The sequence below is a fragment of the Trachurus japonicus genome, chromosome 13 (genome assembly GCF_045865225.1).
Source record: "Trachurus japonicus isolate A0001 chromosome 13, Traja_1.0".
In the NCBI taxonomy this organism is placed as follows: domain Eukaryota; kingdom Metazoa; phylum Chordata; class Actinopteri; order Carangiformes; family Carangidae; genus Trachurus; species Trachurus japonicus.
The window spans coordinates 38128635-38143534 of NC_140919.1; the positions used below are offsets into that span (position 1 = coordinate 38128635).

At 45.6% G+C, this 14900-nt stretch overlaps 1 protein-coding gene across 1 annotated transcript in view; it reads left to right on the plus strand.

Annotated features, from left to right (window-relative positions):
• Positions 1-14900, plus strand: part of arhgap35a (Rho GTPase activating protein 35a) — a 67907-nt gene that overhangs the window by 13889 nt on the left and 39118 nt on the right. The window lies entirely within an intron of this gene.

A 14900-nucleotide genomic window follows, 5' to 3' on the forward strand; every position in this document is an offset into this window, starting at 1 on the left:
GAGACAGAAAGACAGAGAGAGAGAGGAGAAGGAGAGAGAGATTTTTATTTGTATTTTTTCTCTTAAGGTTTCTATTCTATATATATACGTATGAAGTTTATTGTTGTTTTGTTTCATTGAGTCTTTATGCTTTGGCAACAACGTCTTTGTGACATTCATGCCAATAAAGCAAATTTGAATTGAATTGAGAGAGAGAGAGGAGAAGGAGAGAGGTATAGGGACAGAGGCAGACGGGAGAGAGACAGAAAGACAGACAGACAGAGAGAGAGAGAGAGAGAGAGAGGGGAGAAGCAGAGGGCGAGCAGAGCCATACAGCAGAGGAATGCTGCGGGGCCTTTGGGGCAGGATAGAAACTGCAAAAAGGACAAGTGAGTGCAGGGGAAACAAGAGCAGAAAACTGATTATAAATGACAAATCCCCGTCTCTTGCAACCAAACAGCGTTAGCCGCCGTGTCCTCGGGGTGGGAAAATGCAACAGTAATAGCTCCGACTCCCAGTCCAATCTCCTGTATGTATTCTACGCACATGTGTGTTTGTGCGTGCGCGCCCGCATCTGTGTATGTGCCCCCCCCCCCCAAAAAAAATAAAAAAATAAAATTCAACAGACAGGGACAGGAAATTTTGCCCCTCCTCTCCTCCGTCCTCCCCTCATCCTCTGGCCCGGCGCTCGCCGCCCAGCACTGATTGGCTGGTGAGGTAAAGCGAGGGATGAGGTTTTGTCGCCTAATCTGCCAGCAGATCGCCACTGATGGGCCTCTGTAGAATGGCTTTAGTAAATTACTGTTCCAGGGAAGGGCAAATCCCTTCTATCAGATAGCAGCTCTCTCTTCATCTCTCCCTCCGCTCCAAGTCCCGCACTCCCTTTCTCTTCACTACATCAGTCAGGCTTTGACTTTATCTCTTTATCGCTTTACCTTGCTCTCCTCTTCTCTCTATCTGTTGTCCTCGACTTCTCTCTCTCTCTCTCTCTTCCTCTCTTTTCATCCTTTCTTTTCTTTTGTCACGTAAAGACATTGTTTTGTGTGCGCCCTCTTTTGTGTGACTCTTTGCAGCAGACCTGATTGGGAGTAAGCGCGCTTGGAGTTGGTGTCACAAAGAGAAGCTCTGTGGCTTTTTTTTTTTGCTCTCGGGGGCTGCTCATCAACATCAGTGCATTACAGCATGTGTTCGTGTGTGTGTGTGTGTGTGTGTGTGTGTGTGAACAATTTCCACTATCCCCCTGCTGTGTTTATGCATGTTAACAAGATGGACCTGTTTCCACAGCGGCCATTTTGCCTTGCCCAGCCTGAAATCACACAAGATACAAGATACAGCAACTGTACACATCCTGCCACAACACCTTGAAGATGTTGTCTGTTTGACTGGATTGGAGGAAATGTGGCTTTTTTCCATGGCTGCGTCGGAAAAGATAGAACTTAACCAAGGCAGAGAGAGAGAGAGGATGAGGGAGTGAGATAGATAGATACTGAAGAAGAAGGGAGTGTTTTTGTCTCAGGTCTAAATCACTGTCTGAGTGCACACTCCCCCCCGAGGTGGAGAGCGCTGCCTGGCATAGAAGCCTGAGCGAAGCCAAACTCTCCGTGACCTCCTGTGTTTTGGTTTGCTGCTACCGCTAACTCCTCCTCAGTTGCGTTAAAAAAAAAAACTGCCAGCGCAGTCTCGCAGCGCTGACATATGGCAGCCAGGCGTTGTTCTGATGTCACGGCCGTGTGACAACGCCCCCTCCCCCACCCTCACCCCGGCTCTTTAATTTACAGGTGGCGTACAGGAAAGAGGTTGGAGAGACCTTCATGTAAAGTATGGTTTATTGCCATAGTAGATTTACAGTGGCCCAACCCCAGCAGAGATATCTGTTCAGTCAGTGGAGGTGGTTGTAACTTGTTGTGTAATGAGTGGGTTTTACATGCAGGTCTGATTTAGATGCTGGGGGTTTGATCTTATTTCTGGGGAAAATACTTTTTTTTTTTTTTTTTTTTACAAAGAACGTGAAAAACCTGATTCTTCAGTTCCCTGTATACAGATCATAATGTGACCTAGGTTTCTAGTGGTTTGGAGGCGGAGCAGTTTGTCTTTTACTCTGCGACATTCTGTTCTGATCCTCTGATCTTTTTTGGCTTTAAACACCGTGATATAATCTCTCAGTGCATATTTTGTTTTGTTTTGCTTCCTAAGAACAACATAACTGGAATATTGGAAGACATGTCTGCTCACATGGCAGTGATCATGATCAGACATCAGGATAAAAGTGTTTGTGTGACGATAAACTCCATTTGTAAGTGCAGCTAAGCTATCCAGGTTTAACAAAGTCAGGATCGTACACATCCTGATCAGACCTGGAGCGCCGGTGTGTATATTAAAGCAGAAGTAAGCGATCCGGTCGTTTTGGCTAATGCTGCGTTCCAGGCAGGCTTTTGAAACCGTAAGTTACGGCTTCAAGTCACAACTTACGGCTTTGTAGCGTTCCAGGCAACCCGCAACTCGCGTTTCTCCGACCTGTTTTACCTGTGAAAGTCACTATAACGGCCACTCGTAACTTCCGACCCGTGAACTCGTACCAGATCGAACTGGTACGACTTTACAGGTCGGAAAAACACGAGTTACGGGTTGCCCCGAACGCACCATAACTTCTTGTCAGCCGATGGAGTTAGCAGCCCCCGCCCTCGTCATGGATCTATTGGTCCTCGTCCCTACGTCACCACATTCAGGCGCATTCCTTGGCTGCACACACAGCCCTTCATGCCGTTCTCTCTCCTCATTGGATAAAAATTGTAGGATACAAGAAAAGTTTTCTCCTCGGCTCAGAGCAGAGCAGAGTGACTGACAGACCCGTGTTTCAGACCAAACACTCTATGTAAGTGATTGCTGTCGGAAGATATAACTATTTAAGACTTATATTAACACAAAAATATCGCTTACTTCTGCTTTAACACATTTTTTAGGTTCTGGCTCTGAAAATATTTGATCCCCTGCTGATTTTGTAGGTTTGCTCCCCCACAAAGAAATGGACTGTCTATAGTTTTTATGGTTAATTTATTGTCACAGAGAGAGACAGAATATCAACAAAACTTTCAGAAATAATATAATCATAAAAGTTCTAAATTAATTTACATTTGATCAAGTAAAATAAGAGCAAACAATCAACAGGGGATCAAATACTTATTTTCCTCACTGCAGCTGTTGGGCGACTAATCATGTGTCATTTGGTGTGTTACCTCGACCACCATGGTCTTCATCTGTTTCCTAATGCCGCAGCCTGGCTCTGATAATGAGCTGAGTATATGGCCAAATTCTGGCTTGTACCAGTAATGATTAGAATGACAGGGGGTGGTGGTGGGTAATGTGTGGTGAGCCCCACCCTTCTTTATTGACTCTCTCTCCCCCTGCAGTCTGAAAGGAAGCATCTGCCTGCCCCTCTGCCTCCCCACTGCTCGCCACACATGCTCTCCCTCTCTCACTCTCTCTCTCTCTCTCCACAGCCCACACTGCTATCGCTGCGGCTGCTAGCTATCCAGCTCGCGCCAATGTCAGAGCCTCTAATCTCTCTCGCATAAAGGCCATGCAAAGGGAATTTATGTTAGTCTGCCACGGGAAGAAAAGCCGAAGCGGAGAATCGTTTGAGCAGGTTGACAGATAAGGCTCTTGTGCTTTCTGTGTGGTGCTTTTTAAGCCATGTTAAGCTGCTTAATTAGACATAATCTACAGACCCCAGACTGAGGCGGAACTAATGAAGTTAAAAGACTCAAATCCCATCCTACCATCACGCTCTCCTCTACTCCACACCATAACTCAGGCCTCCCCGTCTCATCGCTGCGCTCTCCTCTCTGCTGCTACCTGCCATCACACTGCCTCCTCCTCCTCCTCCTAGCTGCACAATCTGCCCTGTCCTCCTCCCTACCATCCCACTCTTTCCTTTGAACAGCATTAATGTCTTCCATCATACCCAAACACTCGCACTATTTTATCACCGGCTATTTTATCACACTTGTGCCATGTGTTTGATACTGCTCAGCAGCAGCGTATCATCAGAAAATAGCATATCCAACCCCAGAAATGGATATTATCATACGGACATGACACCTCACGGTACATAACTATTAACCACGCTCATCGTTTACCCTGTCTGCTTGTAAGCCTAACAGCTAACAGTATAGGCTATTTCCCCAGGAATAGAAAATTAAATAAAAAAACGAAGGGGAAATTCAAAATGAAAGCCATTTAGAAATGGATGGGGAATTTAACTTTTTAAAAGACATTTTGGGAAATCTGCTTTCAAGGAGAGAGTCAGATGAGGATTTTGATATAGCTCTCAAATGTGTCCAGTAAATATGAAGGGAGAGCAGTCCATTAGCTAAGCTCAGCAGAAGGAGCCCAGGCAGTTCAAACAGCTGCCTACTAAATCTACTAAAGCTCCCCAATCAACATGTTATATATTGAAAATTAAAGTGCAATTTGTGATGTGATAGTTAAAGTGATATCTCTAATGCCTGTGCAATATGTGCATGTTTCTTTGAATGTAACTCTAATCCCTCCTCAGATGTGCCTTTTCAGGGGCCAGTTTGAAAAATCAAGATGAGAGAAGAATTTATCAGATTGAAGTGAAACTCTGAAGATCATGGTTGAAAGAAAATATGGTTGTACAATGCTCATACAATACTGGATGATAGAAAAAACAGGCAGTGAGCTATAAAAGCACCTGTAGCTCAGGGGAACTTATGTTTCTTTCCAGTCCATGGTCAGTATCCAGTGTTGCTGTGACAGAAAATGATACTGAAACTGATAAAGTTTCTCTAAGGCACATAAAAACAACAACAAAAACAATATAATGAGGGCTGTGTGATGCTGTGTACTAATGGCTCACTGTGACCAAAATTCAAAAAGGCTGAAGTCAGCCAGACTGAGAACCCGGAGGGGGGGAAGTGTTATCGCAAGTTCTTTGACAGACCATGTTTCCATGGCTGTGGCATGGAAACACTTCTGCTTCCACGCCCGTGCTCTTACACCATCCACCCTCTACCTCTTGCAGAGCACTTCTCATGTCATCAAGGCACCTCTCTCCCCGCTAGTCCGACCATGGGATGAATCCGTGCCCTAGGAGCCGCCACGTGTATGAATATTTATCCGTAGGTGGGTGGGTGAAGGATTTCAACATCTTTTTCCTGCTTACAGTGCGCTTTGTTCCTCCACCAGCTCCTTGATGCGCCCCCCTGTTGTTGCCGTGCCGCGGTTTACATATCTCTGCTATCTCCACATCTTGCAGGACCAGCTTCTTTGTCATGTCCCCCCCCCCCCTCTTCTCCGAAAGCTGAACAGCAGTTATTTTCCTCCACAGAGGAGCGGGGCTGGCATGCTAGCTTGTAAAAACGCTCATTCTCTTCTTGTCCAGGAGGAGATTGCAGCTGACCATTGTTGGGTTTCATCATCGTCATGAATGCGCTGCCTCGCTGCTGATGGCCTGTCAGAGAATTTTCTTCACCCCCATTATCTCTCTGCCTCTCCTCAATGGCCTCCCTCTGCCCCGCCTTCACCTGTAGCGCTCACGGCCCCTTTTTGTACTGTCAAACTCATTCTCCTCGCTTGCATGTGTTAGTGTGTATTTAAATTCATTTAGATGAGGCACATGTAAACACAGCCTGGACCTTTTAGAATGAAAAGCTCTTATCAGCCACGAAACACTTAACAGGTAATATTGTTCCTTTGCATATTCTCCTCAACCTCCCGAGAGTCTGCTTTTTCAGTCTCCCACCGCCTCTCTCCTCCTTATGGGACAGACTTCCTTCCTCTTCTCCCTTGCTGTTGCTCCCCCCAGTGCTGCCCGGTATCATGGCGCTGCTCAGTGGATCTGAGGGGTTGCAGCATTCTGGTCTCGCTTGATTAGCCAGCGTGTGATGCTTCAGGCAGCTTTGTTTTGCCGCTGAATGGGCCGTTCCACTGAGAGCGCGGAAGATGACGGAAGAGCAAGTGGAAGGAAAGAGGGAATGGAGAGGAGAAGGGTGGAGTGGAGAAATGCTTCAATGAAGGAAAAAAAAAGAAAAGAGGGGAAAAATAAGCCAAAGGAGGAAGGATATAAAAGAAGAGGTGGGGGGGAGTAGATAAATGAGACAGTGCAAAAGGCAGGCGCAGAAGGGGGAAAGCAGAATGGAGGAGAGGATGGTGATGCAGAGGAGAAAAGAAAAAAGAAATGACCTCTCCTCCTGTGGAGAGGGAAGATAACTGAGAGTGTTTAGAAATGCTGAGGTGGACAGAAGCCATATCTTCTACCAACACAGCACCTGCTAGTCCGCCTGCCCCCTCCCATCCATTGACCGACTTTTCTATTGTGGGTATTCGTGCACTTATGTGTGTGTCTGCGTCTCTCCGCATGCGACTGCGCACACACATTATAGTGTGTATAGTGCTGCTGGTTAGTGTTACTTTGCGTTGTTGTTTTTTCAGCCCATAAGATAACAGCCTTAGATTTCTGTGCTGGAAACATGTTAATACTCAGACACGACAAATCCCTACAGTCCCTGCGCTGCACTGCTTTTAATACATGCATGATGGGCTTTAATAGCTTTTCTTGTAAAATACTGACGGAGTCCTGTGCCAGAGTTTCTCCTTTGATGTCTGCACATACATACACCGAATGTAGCTCCTCTGTGAACCTGAGGGACCAGGACCACTGAGGCGTTTTTAGAAGTCAGATTAAATAAGATGCACTGCAGGTCCTGTAAACTGTATGGAGTTAATCTACGAAGCCTGAATTTATGTATTTGATCTACAAAATATTGTGTAATACTAATGACAGGCTACCTGACACCAGCACAAAACCCTACTCCGTTATGTTTGGGTTTTTAGTGTCACATAAAACAATTACTTGCCATCGCTCGGTAATATTGAGATTACACAGCTGCATTCTGCAGGGGCCGGTCATAGTAATGACAGACTGCGCCTAATGCTGTAATTAACAGCTCTGCACTGTGGCCGCCTTAGCTAACGTCGGCTTCAACGAGTTGACAGGGCGAGCTGCCGCTTTTCACAGGGCCTTGAATTCCGGAGAGCTTTTTAAACGGATAAGCTTAAAGACGCGGCGTGATGCGCTTAAATAACACGTTTAAGTGGCAGATCCCGACAGCCTCCCTTCACCGGCCGTCCGTCACTTCTTCCACTCAACAAACTCCCCGGCTAGCTGCTAGCTGCTAGCTATACCTGTATGGAATCAATGAAAGGTTGAAAACAGAGTGGCGTCTCTTCCTTCAGCAACCTTGTAGAAAGCGAAGCCACAGAGAGGCTTTTTATATTTCTAATGAGACAACAGTGTATCTTTGGGTAACCCAATTAACATTAATTAGCTCCAGCTGAGTAAATTTGACAATAACCGTTGTCATTCCAGCCGTAGAAACCAGCGGCTGTTTGGCTTAAACTCCAAATTTCCAGCGGCTTGTTAAAGACAATGTTAATTATGTACAGGTATAATTACAACTTTGGCTCTTTCGCAGTTACAACATGAAATCAGTTCATCATTCAGGCCTGCCATGTTCTCTCCACAAGGTCTCCGAGTGAAAACGCGGAGGCCTTACAAACCCTCTCCTCACACAGGTACCACTGCATGCAGCGGCTCAGCATCCTCTTTCCAGATTTGAACACAAATCCCCAACTGCCCTCCAAACCTCATCCTCATCCCGCCCTGTGTCCAAAGCCTGTCTGTTGATTTGACTCTGTAGTTCAGAGAGATGGAGGATGATGAGAGAACCCATGAAATTTGGGGTTAGTTCTTTCATTTCAGTCTTTTTTTTGCTTTCCAGGCCTTTATTATTCCTGAGATTTTTTTTGTGTGTGAGAATATGTGTGTAAGTCTGTATGCCTGTGCCGGGTGCGTATGTTTGATTTTGTGGAAGCAGCCTGCGTCGTAGATGGAGTAAAGCCCACTGCGAGTGTTGACAGTATTGGCTTGTTACAGCGCCGATCGGGCGGATGAATGCTTAGCACTGTGTACTAGCATGAGGGAGGCCGTGTTGTTCGTGTATTGTATGTGTCTGAATTCAGCAAATCTCTTTTGATAAATTCAAGGTTGTACACGAAAATGAAAATTTGATGACGATAAGCCCCCTTGAGCACCTTCTTTGCCATCTCTAAGCCTCACTTCCTCTTTCTTTGCCTTTCTCTTGTCACTTTCTCTTATTCCTCTGTCTTATAATTGATACTTCTTTTCTGCCTCCTTTTATTTTTTCCCTGTCTTAAAAACCCTCTTGCTTCCTGCCTTGGTATCTCTATCTGTTTCCACTCTTCCCTTTTTTAAAAAACAAAAAACAAATTGTCCGTTTTAATAGATGATTGGAAGAACACACACACATGCACATTCATTCACACACAAGCGAACGGCTGAAATAAAGAAGCCCCTTATCTCTCCAACCAGAGACACTTCGTTCATGCGCTCGCATGCAGATGAATAATATATGTGGATACAAGCGCGTACACACAAGTTACCCTGTTCGATTGGTGGCGATGCTGACATGGGCCGTTGTGCCGTTCTCTTGGTAACACAACTGCATGCATATACGTGTGTGTGTCTATGTGTGTGCGCGCGCCCTGTGCTGACTGCTGTCACTGTGAAACGATGTGGAGTCTCCAGGGACACGGTGATGAATGGGAGTGTTGTCACTAGTCAGGTCCAGCTCTTTGTGCTGTCTTCATGCTGCATGTTCTCCTATTATACCACAAGTGCTGCATGGTTGGTGTGTGTCTGCACAGGGAAGCGCGCGTGGGTGGCTTTTGTGTTAATGTAGCTCCAATTAAACAATTCTTACGCGTGAGGGTTGTTTAAGATCCTCACACACACCGCCGCCGCTGTGTGTGTGTGAACGGAGTGTTAACACAGAGTGATGCCTATAAGCCAGAACTCCCAGACATGCACCTGTGTGGATGCGTGATTGCACCACACACACACACACACACACACACATAGTATGGGTAATTATGCGAGAACATGCAAGTCTGTGTGTGTGTGTTTGGCGCTAAGAGAGAGTGTCTCCTGTGCCAGCATGTTGATATGTCAGTGTGTGAGTAGTGGGCTCTGAGAAAATGCTGTCAAAGCAGAAGCTAAAGAAATTTGCCTGCAGACACATTCATGATCCGGTGACGTGTGTGCATAAATTTACCTTCCTAGGCTGTATGGCTTACAGATTGTGTGTGATATGAGAAAACCCATAGTGTGGAGAGTTTTTTTTTCTTTTTCTTCCCCACTTCGCTGGTCTACACATGGATATTGGTCCCAGTGGGATCTCTCTTGGAAGACGCTCTACACACACAGCCACATTACACACACTTTAACGTGGAGAGTGGAGAACTGAAGTCCTCTCTCCTGTGCTTTATGCAGATGTGTAACACTGTGATTTCTCTTCAGTGGGTGTGGAAGCACGCTGTTCTGGGATGCTAGATGTTAAAGGGATACTTCACCTAAAATCGATCATTCACCAATTTTCTACTCACCGTCATGCCTAGGAAGGGTTCGGAGAACTTTCAGAGTCATCAAAACGCTTTTGGAGTTCCATCTCGCAGCAAATCTTTGGGCCAGTACGGACGAGCAGTATGGAGGTATTTGGATGTTTCATAGTGTGTGTTTTGGACGATTCAAAAGTGAGCACTGTCCGCCATTATATGAAAATCCGTTGCCAGCCAGACCCCACCTGGAACTCCAAAAGCGTTTTGATGACTCCTAAAGTTCTCCAAACTCTTCCTTGGCATGACGGTGAGTAGAAAATTGGTGAAGCATCGATTTTGGGTGCAGTATCCCTTTAATGGAGTGTCTTCTCATAGTGATATGTTGACAAAGCGCACCATACCAGTATCGAAACATGTTTTCCTCCGTGGTAACTGCTTATATATCGGCATTTTTCTCTGCAATAAGGTTATCCAGGCAGCTGCAACATTTCCTGTGGAGGCTGAGCTGCGAGCCGAGTATGGCCTGGTGATATTATACTTATAATTTCTAGGAGAGTCAATTACAGTATACCATTTCTGCGCGGAAATTCTCTGAGAGGCGTCACTCAGAGTGTCAAGGGGCAGTTGTGGGTTGTTGCGCGTAGGTGCTACACTGATTAAACAGAACTGATGAGCAGACAAAACATGCCACGGCTGCTTTTCACGGTTGGAACTTTTGCCCCCAAAAGAGGATGTGATGATTCTGAGTGAATATTGTGAAAAGCTCTTATTATTAAATTGAAGGCAGGCACGGCACGGCACAGTTTGTCTCAAAGGGCTTCACATAACATTATAGCAACATCCTCTGCCCTTATACCCTCACATCAACTGAGGAAAAACTCCATAGAAAACCCGTTTAACATGGAAAAAGTTAGAGAAACCTCAGGGTGAGAGACAGAGGAGGGATCCCTCACCCAGGACAGACAGACGTGCAATAGATGTTGTATACAGACAAGAAAACAGTTTATAACACAGAATATGGGAAAAACATATAATCAAGGCTTCATGCAAACATATCAGATTTTGGCTGATCAGGATCATGCAAACTTATGTTGCTGTGTGAGGTTGAAGTCTATCTTTTCTCTGTAAATTCGTGCTCCTCAGCATTTTCCAGGAACTTTATGCAATGCATGTGCCCTCTGCTTGTGCCGGAGATGCAGGCTGACCTCTACGGTTTGACGGCGGATGCTATGGGGAAGACTTTTCTGCCCCTTGATCATATGTCAAACTCAAAATATTGTGCGTCACAGCTCAAGCTGCCTGTGCGAAAGGGCCGTGGGCCGGCATTGCGTGGAAACACTGGTCTCACTGTGCTGCAGGTACTCCAACATCCTGCTAACGTCCTTGGATTTGAATATACTGGTAGGACTGGAGCAGGTGGAGGGTTGCTCAATAGAGGTGGATCAGGGTAATTTGCATGGTATGAATGTAGCCAGTGTGTACTGTAAGCACCACACCTTAGTAGAGCCATTAAAAAAAGAAAAGAAAAGAAAGAAACACTGTGGTTTTCATTACCTTGTTCATCTTAGTTTATTTTATTTTCAGTAATAATATTCTGACACGAGACAGGAGTCAGACTAAACTAACTCACTGGGCTGTTTATTTAGAGAAGCATTTAGTAACACAGGGGGCGATGGCAAAATTACAACGCGGCTTTATGTTATTGTTGGACACACAGGCACACTCTCACCTCCCCTCTGCTTCATCAGGGATCTAAATGGGAATCTTGACTGGGGGTAAACATGTCATTGTGTAGAGCAGCCCAGCAAACAGACAGCCTGACAGACCAGTTAATGGGCAGATGAAGGGATAGGGTTTAATAGGCAGCTCGGGAAGAATAGTAGATGTATTCTAACAGGGGGCAATATTTACCAGTCTGGACGATGTCAGATTGTGTTTAAATTGTCCCTCAGCGTGTCATTCATCTCTGAGTTCTTCTCGTTTAATTCTGTTCATTCATTACCATCCTCCTCTTGATTGTGCCAAGAGTTTGATTAAGCTTCAATCATAGGTTGTTTCTAGTGAGGCAAGAGGCTCACTTGGAAACCTAAACATCAGAGTGGATTGTGGGATGGGAGCCAGGAGCGCTCCTCTGCTACTGCCGTGCACCGCCGCCACTGAAGGTTATTATTGGACACGAGGAACTAATATGTAACTTTGTTTTAAATCAGTGTGGATGAGAAATTAAAACGTTAGAGACATCCTTGTGGCTCCCGTTTGGGCCTGACCTTAAACAACCTTTTTTTTTCTACCTGTGATGAAGTTGTGAACAGTTGTGGAAACAGGTTTCAGCACTTTCACTTGTCTCTCACCTCCCAGTGGCGTTGTGGAGGCTTCTCTTCCTGCCTTTGGTCTCCAGAGTGCAATAGGAACAAGGCTTTATCTGGCTTAATTCGTTTATTCCTGTCTTTCCACCCCCCCTCCATCCCTCCCTCCCTTCTATCCCAAATCCCCCCCCCCCACTACCCTCCTCTTCCAGAAGATTGTATCGCCTTCAACTGTTTAGTCGTTAGCCCCCCCCTTTCCTATGTAGGTTGGCCCACTCAAGGTCATTTGGTCACTGTGCTTGTCGTTGCTTTGTTCATCGCAGCTCTCACATACTTCCTCTATCTCTTGATAAAAAAATAAATAATAAAATGTTAACTTGGTTCACCCCCCCACACACACACACTTCTCTCTCTCTCTCTGCTCAAATCCCCATGGAGACAGGGGAGAGGAAGGAAAAGTGAGCTGGAGAGATTTGTAAGAGAAAGAGAGATAAAGACAAAAGAGAGAAGCGTAAATCCTCCCGATGTGTGTTGAGTGGACACTGGCAAAAAAAAAAGAAAATAAATAATCCCTCCTCCACCTCCACACGGCAACGACGTTCATCAATAGGCAGACTGGCATCCCTACACACCCTACCTAGAAGACAGGTAGGGTGTGTGAGACAAGAGTCATAGTGCCCCCCCCCCCCCAGCCTTCCCCCTCCTCCACCTCCTCCTTTGTCTGAGATCAAGGATTAGAAAGGCTTAAAGATGCTACGCCTCGCCGGCTGCGTGCAGTTGTGTGTCTCTGTGAGGTGAGCGTTATCTAACATGACGTCAGCACCGACACAGAACGGCGTCGGGTCTGAAACACTCTCAAATGCGGAGGCTGCTGTAATCCAGTCACCGGCGCTCTGAATGGGACGTTTTGACTACAGCATGTTTTGTTTCATTTCTTGCAAGTCATGATGTGTCTTCACAACTTTGGACACAGGAATGTTTTTTGCCCCTGTTTGGGGCCAAATTGGCAACACTTGTGCTATAAAAATCCTTTTTAGCATTAATGAGCAATATATTCATACTCATGAATTATTTGTAGCGCATAACAATGCCGTTCTCTCAGCAGCCCTAAGTGTTTATAAATGTATTTATCTGTTCAGTCTTAGCTGTAGAGAATCCAGGTTTAGTTTTAAAGCTGCGTGTTTTTAAGAACAGACCAAAACACAGCATGAATGACTGCACACTTTCTCATCCTGGAATCCCTGTCCTGCCTTCCTGGAGAACTTGGAAACATATTGGGTAAACGCGATTGGCCGGCGGGCTCATACGAGAACCCTGGGATATGAGGTAGTGCGGAGCAACAGTGCCAATCAGCGGGAAAAGAAGGGATGGGTGGAGAGAGAGGAGGGGAGCAGTGGAAAGGAGTCTCAGTCTTGGCATCAGCACTAAGTATGGGAATTTAATAGTGTGTACTGTGTGTGTGTGTGTGTTCATGGGTGGGAGGTTGGGGGTTAACACTTGGATCAGAGCCAGGAGAACTGCTGTAAAAATCTAACCTGGTTCTTTTCCTGTTTAAGCAAAGAGAATGGTGTAATTCTCACCCCCCCTGCCTTTTCCTGAGACATTTTCTTCCTGTGGGCCCCGAGAAGGAGCAGTGCATCGAAAACTAGTTTGAAGAATAAATAAATAATAATAGGAATAATAAATAATATAGTACATGTGTAACTTTTAGAAATGAGGAGGAGGAGGTCAACAGCGGTCAAGATCTGTTCTCTTAGACTCTTTCCTATACGGCTGCATAGCTTCAGACTCCACTCACCAGTCTGCGAATCTCCTCTGCAGCCATTCGTAACAGATTCAGACTTTGCAGACCCCCGGTGGCCCCCACCTGCCATTCTCAACTCAAAAAAGCAAAAAGGGTTTGCAGCAGAGGGGCAGCCCGCTCTAGCCCAGGAAGGGATATGAAATATACGCAGTGTTAAATGAATAGCCTGACATTTTTGGAATTACCCTAATTTGCTTTCTAGGAGAGAGAGGATTGATACTCGTGTCTGTGCACTAAGCACAGCGCTGGAGCCAGAGGGCGATTCGCTTACATTAGCATAAGGAATGGTAGCACAGGGAAGCAAACTAGCCTCACTCTGTCCAAAGTTCAGAAATATTCCCACAACGCCACCTCTAAAGTTCACAATTAACATATTGCATCTTGTTTGTTTAACATCCAGACCTTCATGAATGTAATAAAAAAAAAAAAAAAAAAACATGATATGGTTTTGTACTTGGAGACAAGAGGCTACTTGTTTCTTCCACCTGCAGTCTTCATGATAAGATAAGCTAAGGCCATAATAATGCAGTTATACAGCCGGCCTGTATCTTATAGCTTTCAAAAAAGTTGTGGATAGTACCTGACACTTTCTTGTCATCACCCAGGTGACACAGAAATACAGCAGACTACTGACTGGTCAGTACTGTGTCATCACTGTGCAAGATGAGATCTATTTAACAAACCCACCATTTGCTGTACACTGCTCCCTGTAGTGCTGTACGACATGGACAAAATTATATATCCCGATATAAATAACTCTACTACCCCTTTTCATCACAGCTGAGTTCTTCATAGTTCCTCCTCAGTGGGGACTAAGTCGTCATATCACGGCGGCTACGGCCACGTTGTCTCGTTCTCTTTTCTCTCACTCGTCTGAGCCTCGACCACAGCTGGTTTTCCGCACAACAGTTTTTTTTCCCCATGTGAAACAGTTACCTGTTAACCGTATAACCATCCAACCAGCTAATGTGTCCTTAGTTTATCATCTCGCTGCTCTGTAAATAAACACACGTGATGCAACCAAACTGCACAGCTGTTAAAGCAGAAGTAAGCGATCCGGTGGTTTTGGCTAACTTCCTGTCAGCCGATGGAGTTAGCAGTCCCCGCCCTCGTCCCTACGTCACCACATTCACGCGCATCCCTTGGCTGCACACACAGAGAGGACCGCCCCTTTATGCCATTCTCTCTCCTCATTGGATAAAGGTTGTAGGATACAAGGAAAGTTTTCTCCTCGGCTTACAGCAGAGCAGAGTGACTGACAGACCCGTGTTTCAGACCAAACACTCTATATAAGTGATTGCCGTCGGAGGATATAACTATTTAAGACTTATATTAAAGGGATAGTTCACCCTAGAATGATATTTCGCTCATTA